The following is a 22,896-nucleotide window of genomic DNA, read 5'->3' as shown; positions in this document are numbered from 1 at the left end:
TTGCCGGGGAATATCACGCTCCGGCCGAACCGCAGGTTCTTGCCGTAGAAGCGGATGTTCCCGCAACAACAGATACGCCTTTAGTCCTTGTTGTCGAGCCACAAGCTCCAGCATGGGCGCAGCGGATTGTCTGTTTCCTTCAAACAGGAGAGCTTCCCGAAGAGCAAGAAGAAGCGGAAAGAGTAGCCTGGCAGTCAAGTATGTACAAGTTTGTCGACAACACACTGTACAGAATAAGACTCAACGGTGTGAAATTGAAGTGTATTCGCCGGGAAGATGGACAACAGCTGTTGGCAGAGATACATGGAGGCATATGTGGTCACCACATTGGCGCAAGAGCACTTGCCGGCAAAGCATTCCACAAGGCTTCTTCTGTCCGACAGCCCTCCAGGATGCAACTGCACAAGTAACCAAGTGTGAAGCGTGCCAGTTCCATTCCAAACAGATACACCAGCCAGCTCAAGCTCTCCAGACGATCCCTTTATCCTGGCCATTTTTGGTCTGGGGGCTCGACATCCTCGGCCCCTTCCCCCGAGCTGTCGGGGGCTTTGAGTTCTTGTACATTGCAATCGACAAGTTCACAAAGTGGCCGGAAGTGGAACCAGTGAGGAAGGTGACAGCACAGTCAGCAGTCAAGTTCTTCAGGTCGATTGTTTGCTGTTTCGGGATCCCTAACAGGATCATCACCGACAACGGCACGCAGTTTACGAGCCACACCTTCATGCAGTATGTCCAAGATCTTGGCGCCAAGATCTGCTTCACTTCTGTTGCTCACCCGAGAAGCAACGATCAAGCAGAGCGGGCAAATGCTGAAGTATTGCGCGGGCTCAAGACCAGAACTTTCGATAGGCTGCACAAGTGCGGAAGAAACTGGATCAAGGAGTTGTCGGTGGTTCTTTGGTCGATCAGAACGACGCCAAATCGAGCCACTGGCCAGACACCCTTTGCTCTAGTCTATGGAGCAGAGGCAGTTCTCCCCACGGAACTCGTTTACGGGTCGCCTCGAGTGCTCGCTTATGATGAGCTCGAGCAAGAGCAGCTGCGACAAGATAACGTGCTGCTTCTCGAGGAAGACCGTCTTCAGGCTGCTGTGTGAGCCGCTCGCTACCAGCAAGCTTTGCGTCACTACCATAGCCGCAAAGTTAAAGCCAGAAGCTTCGAGGAAGGCGACCTTGTTCTTCGGCGCGTTCAGTCCGCCAAGAATTCCAACAAGTTTACACTGAAGTGGGAAGGCCCTTATCGGGTGAAACGAGTCACTAGGCCCGGCGCTGTCCGCCTTGAGACCGAAGATGGCATTCCGGTGAGCAACTCCTGGAACATTGAACATCTTCGTAAGTTTTACCCGTAAGGCGCAGTTGCCGGAAGCTTTTTCGGCAACCACCTTTTGTACAAGTCTTGCCGCTGTTGCATGTAATCCTTTGTACAAAGCCGGGCGCAGACCCCGTGCACCAGTAAAGCTCATGTGCCCCGCACATCTTGTCAGTTTTTCTTTATGCTATAATCCTTTTTCGCATATGTTATCTGACACTTTGTGCAGCACCAGACTCCGGTAAGCGATAACGAGCCCAAGGCTCCATATCATTACTTTATTTCTCTGTTTCTTTCTCAAAAGAAGGAAGGTTCCCTCGCCCACAAGGTTTACCGGGGGGAAGGAGAAGATAATGGTGTGGACCAGGCCGTTCAAGAAAGTTTCTCCTTGCCGGGAAGCAGACGACAGAAAAGCTAAGTTGCTAAAGTTTGAGCAATCAGTTTTTTAAGTTTTTGAGTTATTTTCCTTGAACGACCGTGCTTTGTATGGAAAACCTGTGCGCGGAGGAACCAACTCGTAGCTAGTTGCGCCTTTACTTTGTTTCGAGTCCGCTCAACAACTTAAGTGAGCTGCTAGCGCCCTTACTTTGCTTCGAGTCCGCTCAGCAACTTAAGTGAGCCGCTAGCGCCCTTACTTTGTTTCGAGTCCGCTCAACAACTTAAGTGAGCTGCAACTAGTTGCGACAAGGTTGCTTGTCGGTAGCGACCCCGCCAGCAGGCTGCTGAAGTTCCGCACTCGGCGCTCGCGGCAAGGGTGCCTGCGCCGGCAAGTTTCCCTAGAAAGCGTAGGGCAGAACCATACAAAGCTAAGAGTCGAGTAAAGGAAGTAACACGACACTTTTTTGCCTAAGATAGAGTTATATTACGAAAATAACTTGTCGCGCCTCTAATAAAGTGTTCTTATGACATGACTGGCAACGACAAGAGAAGAAGAAAACGGACGGCACCTGGGCCCCGGCAAGCCAGTATCACTGGGGGCTGCGAGTGCCAAGAATCGTCCACGGCAAACCAGAGTTGCCGGGGGCTGCAATATCAGATAAGTCTTTCATCCCTCATCATGCATCCTCTTATGGACTGGGGAATGCGAAACCGCGTTTCTTCCCGAAAACTGCCATGCTCCCTCAACTCTAGGCCCTAGGGCTCATTCCCGGGGCCGAGTTTGGTCGTAGTCGCGGTAGCAAAGGGATGAAACGAGGAGACCGCACCCACCTCGTTCCCGCCTCCGTCAAAGGCGTGAGAAAGGTCGAGCGACGTGGGAAGGCGGCAGGGCCTGTTGCTGGGAGATGAAATGTCTGTCCGAGGGACACCAAGGATTTGCTCCTTGGCGTGGGTTCAACTCGCGAGACAAATAACCCGGCAAGCATCCCCTTTTTCATTAAAAAACATCCCACTCAGGTACAGTCCATAGAGGATGAAAAACATGAAAGAGAGGATTACAAGTTTTAGATACAGCTAAGGCCCGAAGGCTTACAAATTAAAAAGATAAGATGCCCGTAATCCCTTTCCTGTCCCTCTCTTCAGGAGGCAGGTCAAGGAGGCGAAAAGGGCAAAAGGAGCGCCTAGGCGAGCTACGGGTGCCAGAAGACACCAAGAGAACATCCCGGGAGCCGTCCGAAGGCTGGACGGCAATGGCGGCGCTGGGAGCAGGGCTCGAAGACGGCTGTCGAGGGCACCACGCCCTCGTACTCCGATCTGACGGCCTTGTCGCCAGCCCTCTTCCCCTTCCGCAGCCTCCCTACGCCAGCCGCCCAAGGAGACGACCCCGGGGAGTTCAAGGAGCCGGCGACACGGATGATGGAGTCGCCGGTGCTGCGCGAAGCGGCGCCCGATGCCTAGTCGGACCCGCCACCCCGCCGCCCGCTACTCTCATCGTCGCTGTCGCTCTCCTCCTCGTCACTCTCGCTCGAGGAGGAGCCTTCGCTGTCGGAGGAGCTGTCCACGCAGCACTTCGCCCGAGTGCCGAAGCACCCGAAGACCTTGACGGAGAGGAGATCGCCCTCCATCAACTTAAAATGGAGGGTAAACCCCTCCATCAGGCTGTGGATGCGGGCGAACGTCTTCCACCCTCGATCAAGATACATCACATTAGGGGCTGGGAATACAACGCGGACTCGCATGCCGCTGACCCCACAGCCCCTCATGTGCAGTCTTAGTGTCTCGGGCGGGTCCAACTCCATCGCGCGTGCAAACGGAGCTGGAAGCCGGAGGCGACGACGAGGCGCCCGACGCAGCTTGACGAAGAACTCGCAAGGGTCGTCCCCTATGTGGACCGCCATGGGGGGAGGAGCCGCCGGCGGAGGCGAAGCTGGCGCGCCGCCCCGTCCGCCTCTTCCCCGAGCGCCTCGACCTCGTCCTCGACCTCGTCCGCGACCTCGCCCCCTCCCTCTTCCCCTTATGGCTGGCTCTGCCACCACGGGCGCGGAACATGGAGAGATGCGCTGTCTGGCGGCGACCCTCGCCGCCATCGATGAAGGGCCCGGGTTCCCTTTCTCCATGGCGAATGAGAGAAAGGGGAGCAGAAGCTGAAGAAAGGAGGAGATGAGAGAGTGCAGTTTCCTGTGCTCCCCTCCCACTCTTTATAAAGGAGCGAGGTGGGGGCTCGGCCGCCCCGCTCAGCGAATCAAGGCATGGGAAGAGCAGGGAGTCGGGGCCAACCCGCTGCCTCTGCTCGCGACGGCCCAGTTTCCCACTTCCACCGTCCGCGACCCCAAGCGCACGGGAGCCGCGTGGCGGAGATGCAGAACCAAGGCGACGGATGAGGCGGCCTCGCTCCGCCCCATGATCGCGGGGAGTGGATGTCCTGAAAACCGCGCACTGGCCCTGTCCAGTAAATGCACCACGCCCCCATGCCTACCTCCGCTTAGGGAGGAGGGCGTGAACCGTCCTCATCATCGTGGTCTGACGCATGCTCGAGGGGCTTAGCCCCGCGCACACCACCCGCGTCAGCCACGACGCCGCGTTTGACGCGTGCCGTTCTGGGCGTGCGTGGTGGGAGCGGAGAGATATGCGGCGTGACCTAGGCCGCGCGTGCCCGTGCACTGTTTTGGGCCTGGCCCAACAGCGCTCGGCACCGTGTATGGCCCAGGCCCGGGGGCTCCTGTCGGTGTACTAGAGTAGGGGTACCCTAGTATCCCGAACTCGTGCACGGGCAGTTGCAGTGCCCTGCGGCAAGGCTTGCCGGGTGACCGCCAAGACCCTCCGTGGTCCCCTTGAAGACCATTCAAGAACAAAGTACTCAAACCAAGGCCCCGGCAAGAGGAGCTTGCCAGGAAGGCCAACCCAGGCCCCAACAAGAGGATCTTGCCGGGAAGAGACAAGACCGCGACAAGAGGAGCTTGCCGGGAAGGCCACTCAAGGCATACCAAGAAAGCTTGCCGCGACGCGCCCTGCGTCCTGGCAAGGCCCGGTGAGCAACAAGCTCCCAAACACGACAAGACGACGACCGCGGCAAGGAGCTTGCCGCGGGAAACCCCCACTTCGTGCCCTCGCTCCAGCACACCTGCTAACGTGTCGCTCTAGGACTCTCCCAAGCACATGTGGCAGGAGGCTGTGCAGCTAGGGGTGCGCGGTGGCAAGCGGAGATGAAGAGAAGGCCATCATGGCAAACGGTGGCGCTCCTAACGGTCACTTTTTGCACTGTTTAGGCAACTCAGACAGGCATTCAATGACCTTGTCCCCTGCCGTCAGAGTTAGGTAGGGTGCACTGTATCCACAGTAGCGGTAGCTGCACCTACCGCATCCTTTTCCATTTTTACCCTTCTAGTCTACGTTGTCACCTGTGGGTGACCCCTTGAAAGTATAAAAGGAGGCCCTAGCGCAACATAGAAGGGGGTCGGCCGATTCGGCTCATTCGAAACACCAGGAACACTCCCACGCTTAGTCTGGCAGCGTCCTTAGCTCCTGAGCAAGAATTCAATACACACAAACAAGCAGCAGTAGGGTTTTACGCATCCGTGCGGCCCGAAGCTGGGTAAAAACCGCTCGCGTGTACCGCCTCGATCCGCTCTTTGTGCGGCCTCCGCCCTCACCGAACCGAAAGGGGCCCTGTCCCCATAGGTGTTGGTGGAATCAGCCTCCCCGACATCAACGGTGCCCCGGTGTTTGAAATTCATTCTCATTTCTTGCATGGGACCTAAGCATGCACCCAAGGACACATATTTGATTTTTCCACCAATTTATATGCACTGGAGCATGTGCATGTAGTTCAAATTTGAATTATCCACATAAATGCATTGAAAACGCAATTAAAGCATAAAAATGTCCTAACGAACCCCGAAAAGTCACAAAAATTCACAAAGCACTCCTGTTTTTCTATGTTGACACGAGAAAAAATATTAGAAAGCAATAAGAGGCAATGGATATCGTTTTGTCCCCAAAGGTGGGACGTTCCCTACCAAAAACCATCATACTTGTTGTGAGAAGCTCTGGATTGTGAGAAGCATATACCCAAACCTGCCCCAAATGGGACAAAATTTGTACCACGGCGTGTTGATGCCGCTCCATGATAGCATGCCGAGTTTAATGAATTTCAGACGAGTTTCGGATTTACTAGAATTTAAAAACCAGGCGTCTCAATGTTTTGCCTCCAATCAACGGTGCCCTGGTGTTTGAAATTCATTCCCATTTCTTGCATGGGACCTAAGCATGCACCCAAGGACACAGATTTGATTTTTCAACCAATTTATATGTACTGGAGCATGTGCATGTAGTTCAAATTTGAATTATGCACATAAATGCATTGAAAACTCAGTTAATGCATAAAAACGTCCAAACAAAGCCCAAAAAATCACAAAAAAAATCACACAACACTCCTGTTGTTCTATGTTGACACGAGAAAAAAATTAGAAAGCAATAAGAGGCAATGGATATCGTTTTGTCCCCAAAGGTGGGACGTTCCCTACCAAAACCCACCATGCTTGTTGCGAGAAGCTCCGGTTTGTGAGAAGCATAGACCCAAACCTGCCCCAAATGGGACAAAATTTGTACCACGGCATGTCGATGCCGCTCCATGATAGCTGCCAAGTTTCATGAATTTCAGACGAGTTTTGGATTTACTAGAATTTAAAAACGAAGCATCTCAATGTTTTGCAGGCAATGAACGGTGCCCTGGAGTTTGAAATTCATTCTCATTTTTTGCATGGGACCTAAGCATGCACCCAAGGACACAAATTTGATTTTTCAACCAATTTATATGCACTGGAGCATGTGCATGTAGTTCGAATTTGAACTATGCACATAAATGCATTGAAAACTCTGTAAATGCCTAAAAATGTCCAAACGAACCCCGAAAATCACAAAAATGCACACAACACTCCTGTTGTTCTATGTTGACATGAGAAAAAAAATTGAAAGCAATAAGAGGCAATGGATATTGTTTTGTCCCCAAAGGAGGGACGTTCCCTACCGAAAACCATCATGCTTGTTTTGAGAAGCTCCGGTTTGTGAGAAGCATATACCCAAACCTACCCCAAATGAGACAAAATTTGTACCATGGCATGCTAATGCCGCTCCATGATAGCATGCCAAGGTTCATGAATTTCAGACAAGTTTTGGATTTAATAGAATTTAAGAACCAGGCATCTCAATGTTTTGCCGGCAATCAACGGTGCCCTGGTGTTTGAAATTCATTCTCATTTCTTGCATGGGACCTAAGCATGCACCCAAGGACACATTTGATTTTTCAACCAATTTATATGCACTGGAGCATGTGCATGTAGTTCAAATTTGAATTATGCACATAAATGCATTGAAAACTCAGTTAATGCATAAAAATGTCCAAACAAACCCCCCAAAATCACAAAAATTCACAAAACACTCCTGTTGTTCCATGTTTACATGAGAAACAAATTTGAAAGCAATAAGAGGCAATGGATATAGTTTTGTCCCCAAAGGTGGGACGTTCCCTACCAAAACCCATCATGCTTGTTGTGAGAAGCTCCGGTTTGTGAGAAGCATATACCCAAACCTACCCCAAATGGGACAAAATTTGTACAACGGCATGCTGATGCCGCTCCATGATAGCATGCCAAGTTTCATGAATTTCAGACGAGTTTTGGATTTACTAGAATTTAAAAACCAATCATCTCAATGTTTTGCCGGCAATCAACGGTTCCCCGGTGTTTGAAATTCATTCTCATTTCTTGCATGGGACCTAAGCATGCACCCAAGGACACATATTTGATTTTTCCACCAATTTATATGCACTGGAGCATGTGCATGTAGTTCAAATTTGAATTATCCACATAAATGCATTGAAAACGCAATTAATGCATAAAAATGTCCTAACGAACCCCGAAAAGTCACAAAAATTCACACAGCACTCTTGTTTTTCTATGTTGACACGAGAAAAAATATTAGAAAGCAATAAGAGGCAATGGATATCGTTTTGTCCCCAAAGGTGGGACGTTCCCTACCAAAAACCATCATACTTGTTGTGAGAAGCTCCGGATTGTGAGAAGCATATACCCAAACCTGCCCCAAATGGGACAAAATTTGTACCACGGCGTGTTGATGCCGCTCCATGATAGCATGCCGAGTTCAATGAATTTCAGACGAGTTTCAGATTTACTAGAATTTAAAAACCAGGCGTCTCAATGTTTTGCCTGCAATCAACGGTGCCCTGGTGTTTGAAATTCATTCCCATTTCTTGCATGGGACCTAAGCATGCACCCAAGGACACATATTTGATTTTTCAACCAATTTATATGCACTGCAGCATGTGCATGTAGTTCAAATTTGTATTATGCACATAAATGCATTGAAAATTCATATAATGTATAAACAAGTCCAAACAAACCCCAAAAAGTCACAAAAATTCACACAACACTCCTTTTGTTCTATGTTGACATAAGAAAAAAAATTGAAAGCAATCAAAGGCATTGGATATCGTTTCATCCCCAACGGTGGGACGTCCCCTACCGAAAACCATCATGCTTGTTGTGAGAAGCTCCGGTTTGTGAGAAGGATATACCCAAACCTACCCCAAATGGGACAAAATTTGTAACACGGTATGTTGATGCCGCTCCATGGTAGCATGCTAAGTTTCAAGAATTCCAGACGAGTTTTGGATTTACTAGAATTTAAAAACCAAGCATCTCAATGTTTTGCCGGCAATCAACGGTGCCCTGGTGTTTGAAATTCATTCTCATTTCTTGCATGGGACCTAAGCATGCACCCAAGGACACATATTTGATTTTTCAACGAATTTATATGCAATGGAGCATGTGCATGTAGTTCAAATTTGAATTATGCACATAAATGCATCGAAAACTCAGTTAATGCATAAAAATGTCCAAACGAACCCCCAAAATCACAAAAAATCACACAACACTCCTGTTGTTCTATGTTTACACGTGAAACAAATTTGAAAGCAATAAGAGGCAATGGATATCGTTTTGTCCCCAAAGGTGGGACGTTCCCTACCAAAAACCATCATGCTTGTGAGAAGCTCCGGTTTGTGAGAAGCATATACCCAAACCTGCCCAAAATGGGACAAAATTTGTACCACGACATTTTGATGCCGCTCCATGATAGCATGCCAAGTTTAATGAATTTCAGACGAGTTCTGGATCTACTGGAATTTAAAAACCAGGCATCTCAATGTTTTGCTGGCAATCAACGGTGCCCTGGTGTTTGAAATTCATTTGCATTTCTTGCATGGGACCTAAGCATGCACCCAAGGACACATATTTGATTTTTCAACCAATTTATATGCACTGGAGCATGTGCATGTAGTTCAAATTTGAATTATGCACATAAATGCATTGAAAACGTAGTTAATGCATGAAAATGTCCAAACGAACACCGAAAAGTCACAAAAATTCACACAACACTCCTGTTTTTCTATGTTAACACGAGAAAAAATATTAGAAAGCAATAAGAGGCAATGGATATCGTTTTGTCCCCAAAGGTGGGACGTTCCCTACCAAAAACCATCATACTTGTTGTGAGAAGCTCCGGATTGTGAGAAGCATATACCCAAACCTGCCCCAAATGGGACAAAATTTGTACGACGGTATGTTGATGCCGCTCCATCATAGCATGCCAAGTTTCATGAATTTCAGATGAGTTTTGGATTTACTAGAATTTAAAAACCAGGCATCTCAATGTTTTGTCGGCAATCAACGGTGCCCTGGTGTTTGAAATTCATTCCCATTTCTTGCATGGCACCTAAGCATGCACCCAAGGACACAAATTTGATTTTTCAACCAATTTATATTTACTGGAGCATGTGCATGTAGTTCAAATTTAAATTTTGCATGTAAATGCATTGAAAACTCAGTTAATGCATAAAAATGTCCAAACGAACCTTGAAAAATCACAAAAATTCACACAACACTCCTGTTGTTCTATGTTGACATGAGAAAAAAATTAGAAAGCAATAAGAGGCAATGGATATTGTTTTTTCCCCAAAGGTGGGACGTTCCCTACCAAAAACCATCATGCTTGTTGCGAGAAGCTCCGGGTCGTGAGAAGCATATACCCAAACCTGCCCCAAATGGGACAAAATTTGTACCATGGCATGTTGATGCTGCTCCATGATAGCATGCCCAGTTTCATGAATTTCAGACTAGTTTTGAGTTTACTAGAATTTAAAAACCAGGCATCTCAATGTTTTGCCGGCAATCAACGATGCCCTGGTGTTTGAAATTCATTCCCATTTCTTGCATGGGACCTAAGCATGCACCCAAGGACACATATTTGATTTTTCAATCAATTTATATGCACTGGAGCATGTGCATGTAGTTCAAATTTGAATTATGCACATAAATGCATTGAAAACTCAGTTAATGCATAAAAATGTCCAAACGAACGCCGAAAATTCACAAAAATTCACACAACACTCCAGTTGTTCTATTTTGACACGAGAAAAGAATTTGAAAGCAATAAGAGGCAATGGATATTGTTTCATCCCCAAAGGTGGGACGTTCCCAACCGATAATCATCATGCTTGTTGTGAGAAGCTCTGGTTTGTGAGAAGCATATACCCAAACCTGCCCCAAATGGGACAAAATTTGTACCACGGCGTGTTGATGCCGCTCCATGATAGCATGCCGAGTTTAATGAATTTCAGACGAGTTTCGGATTTACTAGAATTTAAAAACCAGGCATCTCAATGTTTTGCCTGCAATCAACGGTGCCCTGGTGTTTGAAATTCATTCCCATTTCTTGCATGGGACCTAAGCATGCACCCAAGGACACAGATTTGATTTTTCAACCAATTTATATGTACTGGAGCATGTGCATGTAGTTCAAATTTGAATTATGCACATAAATGCATTGAAAACTCAGTTAATGCATAAAAACATCCAAACAAACCCCAAAAAATCACAAAAAAAATCACACAACACTCCTGTTGTTCTATGTTGACACGAGAAAAAAATTAGAAAGCAATAAGAGGCAATGGATATCGTTTTGTCCCCAAAGGTGGGACGTTCCCTACCAAAAACCATCATGCTTGTTGCGAGAAGCTCCGATTTGTGAGAAGGATATACCCAAACCTGCCCCAAATGGGACAAAATTTGTACCACGGCATGTTGATGCCGCTCCATGATAGCATGCCCAGTTTCATGAATTCCAGACTAGTTTTGAGTTTACTAGATTTTAAAAACCAAGCATCTCAATGTTTTGCCGGCAATCAACGGTGCCCCGGTGTTTGAAATTCATTCTCATTTCTTGCATGGGACCTAAGCATGCACCCAAGGACACATATTTGATTTTTCAACCAATTTATATGCACTAGAGCATGTGCATGTAGTTCAAATTTGAATTATCCACATAAATGCATTGAAAACTCAGCTAATGCATAAAAATGTTCAAACGAACCCCCCAAAATCACAAAAAATCACACAACACTCCTGTTGTTCTATGTTTACACGTGAAACAAATTTGAAAGCAATAAGAGGCAATGGATATCATTTTGTCCCCAAAGGTGGGACGTTCCCTACCAAAAACCAACATGCTTGTTATGAGAAGCTCCGGTTTGTGAGAAGCATATACCCAAACCTGCCCAAAATGGGACAAAATTTGTACCACGACATGTTGATGCCGCTCCATGATAGCATGCCAAGTTTAATGAATTACAGACGAGTTTCGGACCTACTGGAATTTAAAAACCAGGCATCTCAATGTTTTGCTGGCAATCAACGGTGCCCTGTTGTTTGAAATTCATTCGCATTTCTTGCATGGGACCTAAGCATGCACCCAAGGACACATATTTGATTTTTCAACCAATTTATATGCACTGGAGCATGTGCATGTAGTTCAAATTTGAATTATGCACATAAATGCATTGAAAACGCAGTTAATGCATGAAAATGTCCAAACGAACACCGAAAAGTCACAAAAATTCACACAACACTCCTGTTTTTCTATGTTGACATGAGAAAAAATATTAGAAAGCAATAAGAGGCAATACATATCGTTTTGTCCCCAAAGGTGGGACGTTCCCTACCAAAAACCATCATACTTGTTGTGAGAAGCTCCGGATTGTGAGAAGCATATACCCAAACCTGCCCCAAATGGGACAAAATTTGTACCACGGTATGTTGATGCCGCTCCATCATAGCATGCCAAGTTTCATGAATTTCAGACGAGTTTTGGATTTACTAGAATTTAGAAACCAGGCATCTCAATGTTTTGTCGGCAATCAACGGTGCCCTGGTGTTTGAAATTCATTCCCATTGCTTGCATGGCGCCTAAGCATACACCCAAGGACACAAATTTGATTTTTCAACCAATTTATATATGCTGGAGCATGTGCATGTAGTTCAAATTTAAATTTTGCATGTAAATGCATTGAAAACTCAGTTAATGCATAAAAATGTCGAAACGAACCTTGAAAAATCACAAAAATTCACACAACACTCCTCTTGTTCTATGTTGACATGAGAAAAAAATTAGAAAGCAATAAGAGGCAATGGATATTGTTTTTTCCCCAAAGGTGGGACGTTCCCTACCAAAAACCATCATGCTTGTTGCGAGAAGCTCCGGGTCGTGAGAAGCATATACCCAAACCTGCCACAAATGGGACAAAATTTGTACCATGGCATGTTGATGCTGCTCCATGATAGCATGCCCAGTTTCATGAATTTCAGACTAGTTTTGAGTTTACTAGAATTTAAAAACAAGGCATCTCAATGTTTTGCCGGCAATCAACGATGCCCTGGTGTTTGAAATTCATTCCCATTTCTTGCATGGGACCTAAGCATGCACCCAAGGACACGTATTTGATTTTTCAATCAATTTATATGCACTGGAGCATGTGCATGTAGTTCAAATTTGAATTATGCACATAAATGCATTGAAAACTCAGTTAATGCATAAAAATGTCCAAACGAACGCCGAAAATTCACAAAAATTCACACAACACTCCAGTTGTTCTATTTTGACACGAGAAAAGAATTTGAAAGCAATAAGAGGCAATGGATATTGTTTCATCCCCAAAGGTGGGACGTTCCCAACCGATAATCATCATGCTTGTTGTGAGAAGCTCTGGTTTGTGAGAAGCATATACCCAAACCTGCCCCAAATGGGACAAAATTTGTACCACGGCGTGTTGATGCCGCTCCATGATAGCATGCCGAGTTTAATGAATTTCAGACGAGTTTCGGATTTACTAGAATTTAAAAACCAGGCGTCTCAATGTTTTGCCTGCAATCAACGGTGCCCTGGTGTTTGAAATTCATTCCCATTTCTTGCATGGGACCTAAGCATGCACCCAAGGACACAGATTTGATTTTTCAACCAATTTATATGTACTGGAGCATGTGCATGTAGTTCAAATTTGAATTATGCACATAAATGCATTGAAAACTCAGTTAATGCATAAAAACATCCAAACAAACCCCAAAAAATCACAAAAAAATCACACAACACTCCTGTTGTTCTATGTTGACACGAGAAAAAAATTAGAAAGCAATAACAGGCAATGGATATCGTTTTGTCCCCAAAGGTGGGACGTTCCCTACCAAAACCCACCATGCTTGTTGCGAGAAGCTCCGGTTTGTGAGAAGCATAGACCCAAACCTGCCCCAAATGGGACAAAATTTGTACCACGGCATGTCGATGCCGCTCCATGATAGCTGCCAAGTTTCATGAATTTCAGACGAGTTTTGGATTTACTAGAATTTAAAAACGAAGCATCTCAATGTTTTGCAGGCAATCAACGGTGCCCTAGAGTTTGAAATTCATTCCCATTTTTTGCATGGGACCTAAGCATGCACCCAAGGACACAAATTTGATTTTTCAACCAATTTATATGCACTGGAGCATGTGCATGTAGTTCAAATTTGAACTATGCACATAAATGCATTGAAAACTCTGTAAATGCCAAAAAATGTCCAAACGAACCCCGAAAATCACAAAAATGCACACAACACTCCTGTTGTTCTATGTTGACATGAGAAAAAAAATTGAAAGCAATAAGAGGCAATGGATATTGTTTTGTCCCCAAAGGAGGGACGTTCCCTACCGAAAACCATCATGCTTGTTTTGAGAAGCTCCGGTTTGTGAGAAGCATATACCCAAACCTACCCCAAATGAGACAAAATTTGTACCATGGCATGCTAATGCCGCTCCATGATAGCATGCCAAGGTTCATGAATTTCAGACAAGTTTTGGATTTAATAGAATTTAAGAACCAGGCATCTCAATGTTTTGCCGGCAATCAACGGTGCCCTGGTGTTTGAAATTCATTCTCATTTCTTGCATGGGACCTAAGCATGCACCCAAGGACACATTTAATTTTTCAACCAATTTATATGCACTGGAGCATGTGCATGTAGTTCAAATTTGAATTATGCACATAAATGCATTGAAAACTCAGTTAATGCATTAAAATGTCCAAACAAACCCCCCAAAATCACAAAAATTCACACAACACTCATGTTGTTCCATGTTTACACGAGAAACAAATTTGAAAGCAATAAGAGGCAATGGATATAGTTTTGTCCCCAAAGGTGGGACGTTCCCTACCAAAACCCATCATGCTTGTTGTGAGAAGCTCCGGCTTGTGAGAAGCATATACCCAAACCTACCCCAAATGGGACAAAATTTGTACAACGGCATGCTGATGCCGCTCCATGATAGCATGCCAAGTTTCATGAATTTCAGACGAGTTTTGGATTTACTAGAATTTAAAAACCAAGCATCTCAATGTTTTGCCGGCAATCAACGGTTCCCCGGTGTTTGAAATTAATTCTCATTTCTTGCATGGGACCTAAGCATGCACCCAAGGACACATATTTGATTTTTCCACCAATTTATATGCACTGGAGCATGTGCATGTAGTTCAAATTTGAATTATCCACATAAATGCATTGAAAACGCAATTAATGCATAAAAATGTCCTAACGAACCCCGAAAATTCACAAAAATTCACACAGCACTCCTGTTTTTCTATGTTGACACGAGAAAAAATATTAGAAAGCAATAAGAGGCAATGGATATCGTTTTGTCCCAAAAGGTGGGACGTTCCCTACCAAAAATCATCATACTTGTTGTGAGAAGCTCCGGATTGTGAGAAGCATATACCCAAACCTGCCCCAAATGGGACAAAATTTGTACCACGGCGTGTTGATGCCGCTCCATGATAGCATGCCGAGTTCAATGAATTTCAGACGAGTTTCAGATTTACTAGAATTTAAAAACCAGGCGTCTCAATGTTTTGCCTGCAATCAACGGTGCCCTGGTGTTTGAAATTCATTCCTATTTCTTGCATGGGACCTAAGCATGCACCCAAGGACACATATTTGATTTTTCAACCAATTTATATGCACTGCAGCATGTGCATGTAGTTCAAATTTGTATTATGCACATAAATGCATTGAAAATTCATATAATGTATAAACAAGTCCAAACAAACCCCAAAAAGTCACAAAAATTCATACAACACTCCTGTTGTTCTATGTTGACATAAGAAAAAAAATTGAAAGCAATCAAAGGCATTGGATATCGTTTCATCCCCAACGGTGGGACGTTCCCTACCGAAAACCATCATGCTTGTTGTGAGAAGCTCCGGTTTGTGAGAAGGATATACCCAAACCTACCCCAAATGGGACAAAATTTGTAACACGGTATGTTGATGCCGCTCCATGGTAGCATGCTAAGTTTCAAGAATTCCAGACGAGTTTTGGATTTACTAGAATTTAAAAACCAAGCATCTCAATGTTTTGCCGGCAATCAACGGTGCCCCGGTGTTTGAAATTCATTCTCATTTCTTGCATGGGACCTAAGCATGCACCCAAGGACACATATTTGATTTTTTAACCAATTTATATGCACTGGAGCATGTGCATGTAGTTCAAATTTGAATTATGCACATAAATGCATTGAAAACTCAGTTAATGCATAAAAATGTCCAAACGAACCCCCCAAAATCACAAAAAATCACACAACACTCCTGTTGTTCTATGTTTACACGTGAAACAAATTTGAAAGCAATAAGAGGCAATGGATATCGTTTTGTCCCCAAAGGTGGGACGTTCCCTACCAAAAACCATCATGCTTGTTGTGAGAAGCTCCGGTTTGTGAGAAGCATATACCCAAACCTGCCCAAAATGGGACAAAATTTGTACCACGACATTTTGATGCCGCTCCATGATAGCATGCCAAGTTTAATGAATTTCAGACGAGTTTCGGATCTACTGGAATTTAAAAACCAGGCATCTCAATGTTTTGCTGGCAATCAATGGTGCCCTAGTGTTTGAAATTCATTTGCATTTCTTGCATGGGACCTAAGCATGCACCCAAGGACACATATTTGATTTTTCAACCAATTTATATGCACTGGAGCATGTGCATGTAGTTCAAATTTGAATTATGCACATAAATGCATTGAAAACGCAGTTAACGCATGAAAATGTCCAAACGAACACCGAAAAGTCACAAAAATTCACACAACACTCCTGTTTTTCTATGTTCACACGAGAAAAAATATTAGAAAGCAATAAGAGGCAATGGATATCGTTTTGTCCCCAAAGGTGGGACGTTCCCTACAAAAAACCATCATACTTGTTGTGAGAAGCTCCGGATTGTGAGAAGCATATACCCAAACCTGCCCCAAATGGGACAAAATTTGTACCACGGTATGTTGATGCCGCTCCATCATAGCATGCCAAGTTTCATGAATTTCAGACGAGTTTTGTATTTACTAGAATTTAAAAACCAGGCATCTTAATGTTTTGTCGGCAATCAACGGTGCCCTGGTGTTTGAAATTCATTCCCATTTCTTGCATGGCACCTAAGCATGCACCCAAGGACACAAATTTGATTTTTCAACCAATTTATATTTACTGGAGCATGTGCATGTAGTTCAAATTTAAATTTTGCATGTAAATGCATTGAAAACTTAGTTAATGCATAAAAATGTCCAAACGATCCTTGAAAAATCACAAAAATTCACACAACACTCCTGTTGTTCTATGTTGACATGAGAAAAAAATTAGAAAGCAATAAGAGGCAATGGATATCGTTTTGTCCCCAAAGGTGGGACGTTCCCTACCAAAAACCATCATGCTTGTTGCGAGAAGCTCCGGTTTGTGAGAAGGATATACCCAAACCTGCCCCAAATGGGACAAAATTTGTACCACGACATGTTGATGCCGCTCCATGATAGCATGCCCAGTTTCATGAATTCCAGACTAGTTTTGAGTTTACTAGATTTTAAAAACCAAGCATCTCAATGTTTTGCCGGCAATCAACGGTGCCCCGGTGTTTGAAATTCATTCTCATTTCTTGCATGGGACCTAAGCATGCACCCAAGGACACATATTTGATTTTTCAACCAATTTATATGCACTGGAGCATGTGCATGTAGTTCAAATTTGAATTATGCACATAAATGCATTGAAAACTCAGTTAATGCATAAAAAATGTCCAAACGAACCCCCCAAAATCACAAAAAATCACACAACACTCCTGCTGTTCTACGTTTACACGTGAAACAAATTTGAAAGCAATAAGAGGCAATGGATATCGTTTTGTCCCCAAAGGTGGGACGTTCCCTACCAAAAACCAACATGCTTGTTGTGAGAAGCTCCGGTTTGTGAGAAGCATATACCCAAACCTGCCCAAAATGGGACAAAATTTGTACCACGACATGTTGATGCCGCTCCATGATAGCATGCCAAGTTTAATGAATTACAGACGAGTTTCGGATCTACTGGAATTTAAAAACCAGGCATCTCAATGTTTTGCTGGCAATCAACGGTGCCCTGGTGTTTGAAATTCATTCACATTTCTTGCATGGGACCTAAGCATGCACCCAAGGACACATATTTGATTTTTCAACCAATTTATATGCACTGGAGCATGTGCATGTAGTTCAAATTTGAATTATGCACATAAATGCATTGAAAACGCGGTTAATGCATGAAAATGTCCAAACGAACACCGAAAAGTCACAAAAATTCACACAACACTCCTGTTTTTCTATGTTGACACGAGAAAAAATGTTAGAAAGCAATAAGAGGCAATGGATATCGTTTTGTCCCCAAAGGTGGGACGTTCCCTACCAAAAACGATCATACTTGTTGTGAGAAGTTCCGGATTGTGAGAAGCATATACCCAAACCTGCCCCAAATGGGACAAAATTTGTACCACGGTATGTTGATGCCGCTCCATCATAGCATGCCAAGTTTCATGAATTTCAGACGAGTTTTGGATTTACTAGAATTTAAAAACCAGGCATCTCAATGTTTTGTCGGCAATCAACGGTGCCCTGGTGTTTGAAATTCCTTCCCATTTCTTGCATGGCGCCTAAGCATGCACCCAAGGACAGAAATTTGATTTTTCAACCAATTTATATTTACTGGAGCATGTGCATGTAGTTCAAATTTAAATTTTGCATGTAAATGCATTGAAAACTGAGTTAATGCATAAAAATGTCGAAACGAACCTTGAAAAATCACAAAAATTCACACAACACTCCTGTTGTTCTATGTTGACATGAGAAAAAAATTAGAAAGCAATAAGAGGCAATGGATATCGTTTTGTCCCCAAAGGTGGGACGTTCCCTACCAAAAAACATCATGCTTGTTGCGAGAACCTCCGGTTTGTGAGAAGGATATACCCAAACCTGCCCCAAATGGGACAAAATTTGTACCACGGCATGTTGATGCCGCTCCATGATAGCATGCCCAGTTTCATGAATTCCAGACTAGTTTTGAGTTTACAAGATTTTAAAAACCAAGCATCTCAATGTTTTGCCGGCAATCAACGGTGCCTCGGTGTTTGAAATTCATTCTCATTTCTTGCATGGGACCTAAGCATGCACCCAAGGACACATATTTGATTTTTCAACCAATTTATATGCACTGGAGCATGTGCATGTAGTTCAAATTTGAATTATGCACATAAATGCATTGAAAACTCAGTTAATGCATAAAAATGTCCAAACGAACACCGAAAAGTCACAAAAATTCACACAACACTCCTGTTTTTCTATGTTGACACGAGAAAAAATATTAGAAAGCAATAAGAGGCAATGGATATCGTTTTGTCCCCAAAGGTGGGACGTTCCCTACCAAAAACCATCATACTTGTTGTGAGAAGCTCCGGATTGTGAGAAGCATATACCCAAACCTGCCCCAAATGGGACAAAATTTGTACCACGGTATGTTGATGCCGCTCCATCATAGCATGCCAAGTTTCATGAATTTCAGACGAGTTTTGGATTTACTAGTATTTAAAAACCAGGCATCTCAATGTTTTGTCGGCAATCAACGGTGCCCTGGTGTTTGAAATTCATTCCCATTTCTTTCATGGCGCCTAAGCATGCACCCAAGGACACAAATTTGATTTTTCAACCAATTTATATTTACTGGAGCATGTGCATGTAGTTCAAATTTAAATTTTGCATGTAAATGCATTGAAAACTCAGTTAATGCATAAAAATGTCCAAACGAACATTGAAAAATCACAAAAATGCACACAACACTCCTGTTGTTCTATGTTGACATGAGAAAAAAAATTAGAAAGCAATAAGAGGCAATGGATATTGTTTTTCCCCAAAGGTGGGACGTTCCCTACCAAAAACCATCATGCTTGTTGCGAGAAGCTCCGGGTCGTGAGAAGCATATACCCAAACCTGCCCCAAATGGGACAAAATTTGTACCATGGCATGTTGATGCCGCTCCATGATAGCATGCCCAGTTTCATAAATTTCAGACTAGTTTTGAGTTTACTAGAATTTAAAAACCAGGCATCTTAATGTTTTGCCGGCAATCAATGGTGCCCTGGTGTTTGAACTTCATTCCCATTTCTTGCATGTGACCTAAGCAAGCACACAAGGACACCTATTTAATTTTTCAACCAATTTATATGCACTGCAGCGTGTGCATGTAGTTCAAATTTGTATTATGCACATAAATGCATTGAAAATTCATATAATGTATAAACAAGTCCAAACAAACCCCAAAAAGTCACAAAAATTCACACAACACTCCTGTTGTTCTATGTTGACATAAGAAAAAAAATTGAAAGCAATCAAAGGCATTGGATATATCCAATACTCATCCCCAACGGTGGGACGTTCCCTACCGAAAATCATCATGCTTGTTGTGAGAAGCTCCGGTTTGTGAGAAGGATATACCCAAACCTGCCCCAAATGGGACAAAATTTGTAACACGGCATGTTTATGCAGCTCCATGATAGCATGCCAAGTTTCTTGAATTTCAGACGAGTTTTGGATTTACTAGAATTTAAAAACCAGGCATCTCAATGTTTTGCCGGCAATCAACGTTGCCCTGATGTTTGAAATTCATACCTATTTATAGCATAGGAACTAAGCATGCACCCAAGGACACATATTTGATTTTTCAACCAATTTATATGCACTGGAGCATGTGCATGTAGTTCAAATTTGAATTATGCACATAAATGCATTGAAAACTCTGTTAATGCATAAAAGATGTCCAAATGAACCCCAAAAAATCACAAAAATTCACACAACACTCCTGTTGTTCTATTTTGACACGAGAAAACAATTGGAAAGCAACAAGAGGCAATGGATATCGTTTCCTCTCCAAAGGTGGGATGTTCCCTACCGAAAACCATCATGCTTGTTGTGAGAAGCTCTGGTTTGTGAGAAGCATATACCCAAACCTAGCCCAAATGGGACAAAGTTTGTACCACGACATGTTGTTGCCGCTCCATGATAGCGTGGCAAGTTTCATGAATTTCAGACGAGTTTTGGATTCGCTAGAATTTAAAAACCAGGCATCTCAATGTTTTGCCGGCAATCAATGCTGCCCTGGTGTTTGAAATTCATTCCCATTTCTTGCATGGGACCTAAGCATGCACCCAAGGACCCATATTTGATTTTTTCAACCAATTTATATTTACTGCAGCATGTGCATGTAGTTCAAATTTGAATTATGCATATAAATGCATTGAAATCTCAGTTAATGCATAAAAATGTCCAAACAAACCCCGAAAAATCACAAAAATTCACACAACACTCCTGTTGTTCTATGTTGAGACCAGAAAAAATTAGAAAGCAATAAGAGGCAATGGATATCGTTTCATCCCCAACGGTGGGACATTCCCTTCCGAAAACCATCATGCTTGTTGTGAGAAGCTCTGGTTTGTGAGAAGCCTATACCGAAACCTGCCCCAAATGGGACAAAATTTGTACCACGACATGTCCATGCCGCTCCATGATAGCATGCCAAGTTTCATGAATTTCCGACGAGTTTTGGATTTACTAGAATTTAAAAACCAGGCATCTCAATGTTTTGCCGGCAACCAACGGTGCCCTGGTGTTTGAAATTCATTCCCATTTCTTGCATGGGACCTAAGCATGCACCCAAGGACACATATTTGATTTTTTAAACAATTTATATGCACTAGAGCATGTGCATGTAGTTCAAATTTGAATTATGCACATAAATGCATTAAAAACTCAGTTAATGCATAAAAATGTCTAAACAAACCACGAAAAATCACAAAAATTCACACAACACTCCTGCTGTTCTCTATTGACATGAGAAATTTTTTGAAAGCAATAAGAGGCAATGGATATTGTTTCATCCCCAAAGGTGGGACGTTCCCAACCGATAACCATCATGCTTGTTGTGAGAAGCTCTGGTTTGTGAGATGCATATACCCAAACCTGCCCCAAATGGGACAAAATTTATACCATGACATGTTGATGCCGCTCCATGATAGCATGCCAAGTTTCATGAATTTCATACGAGTTTTCGATTTACAAGAATTTAAAAACCAGGCATATCAATGTTTTGCCGGCAATCAACGGTGCCCTGGTGTTTGAAATTCATTACCATTTCTTGCATGGGACCTAAGCTTGCACCCAAGGACACATATATTATTTATCAACCAATTTATATGCACTGGAGCATGTCATGTAGTTCAAATTTGAATTGTGCACATAAACGCATTGAAAACTCTGTTAATGCATAAAAATGTCCAAACGAACCCCGAAAAATCACAAAAATTCCCACAACACTCATGTTGTTCTATGTTGACACGAGAAAAAATTTGAAAGCAATAAGAGGCAATGGATATTGTTTCGTCCCCAAAGGTGGGACGTTCCCTACCGAAAACCATCATGCTTGTTGTGAGAAGCTCCAGTTTGTGAGAAGCATATACTCAAACCTGCCCTAAATGGGACAAAATTTGTACCACAACATGTTTATGCCGCTCCATGATAGCATGCCAAGTTTCTTGAATTCAGACGAGTTTTGGATTTACTAGAATTTAAAAACCAGGCATCTCAATGTTTCGCCGGCAATCAACGGTGCCCTGGTGTTTGAAATTCATTCCTATTTATAGCATGGTAACTAAGCATGCACCCAAGGACACATATTTGATTTTTCAACCAATTTATATGCACTGGAGCATGTGCATGTAGTTCAAATTTGAATTATGCACATAAATGCATTGAAAACTCAGTTAATGCATAAAAGATGTCCAAATGAACCCCAAAAAATCACAAAAATTCACACAACACTCCTGTTGTTCTATTTTGACACGAGAAAACAATTGGAAAGCAACAAGAGGCAATGGATATCGTTTCATTCCCAAAGGTGGGACGTTCCCAGCCGAAAACCATCATGCTTGTTGTGAGAAGCTCTGGTTTGTGAGAAGCATATACCCAAACCTAGCCCAAATGGGACAAAATTTGTACCACGACATGTTGTTGCCGCTCCATGATAGCGTGCCAAGTTTCATGAATTTCAGACGAGTTTTGGATTCGCTAGAATTTAAAAACCAGGCATCTCAATGTTTTGCCGGCAATCAATGGTGCCCTGGTGTTTGAAATTCATTCCCATTTCTTGCATGGGACCTAAGCATGCACCCAAGGACCCATATTTGATTTTTTCAACCAATTTATATTTACTGCAGCATGTGCATATAGTTCAAATTTGAATTATGCATATAAATGCATTGAAATCTCAGTTAATGCATAAAAATGTCCAAACAAACCCCGAAAAATCACAAAAATTCACACATGGTAACTAAGCATGCACCCAAGGACACATATTTGATTTTTCAACCAATTTATATGCACTGGTGTCGGTGTACTAGAATAGGGGTACCCTAGTACCCCGAACTTGTGCATGGGCA

The sequence above is a fragment of the Triticum aestivum genome, chromosome 4A (assembly GCF_018294505.1).
Source record: "Triticum aestivum cultivar Chinese Spring chromosome 4A, IWGSC CS RefSeq v2.1, whole genome shotgun sequence".
Taxonomy (NCBI): Eukaryota; Viridiplantae; Streptophyta; class Magnoliopsida; order Poales; family Poaceae; genus Triticum; species Triticum aestivum.
Note: the sequence above shows the minus strand (reverse complement) of the source record.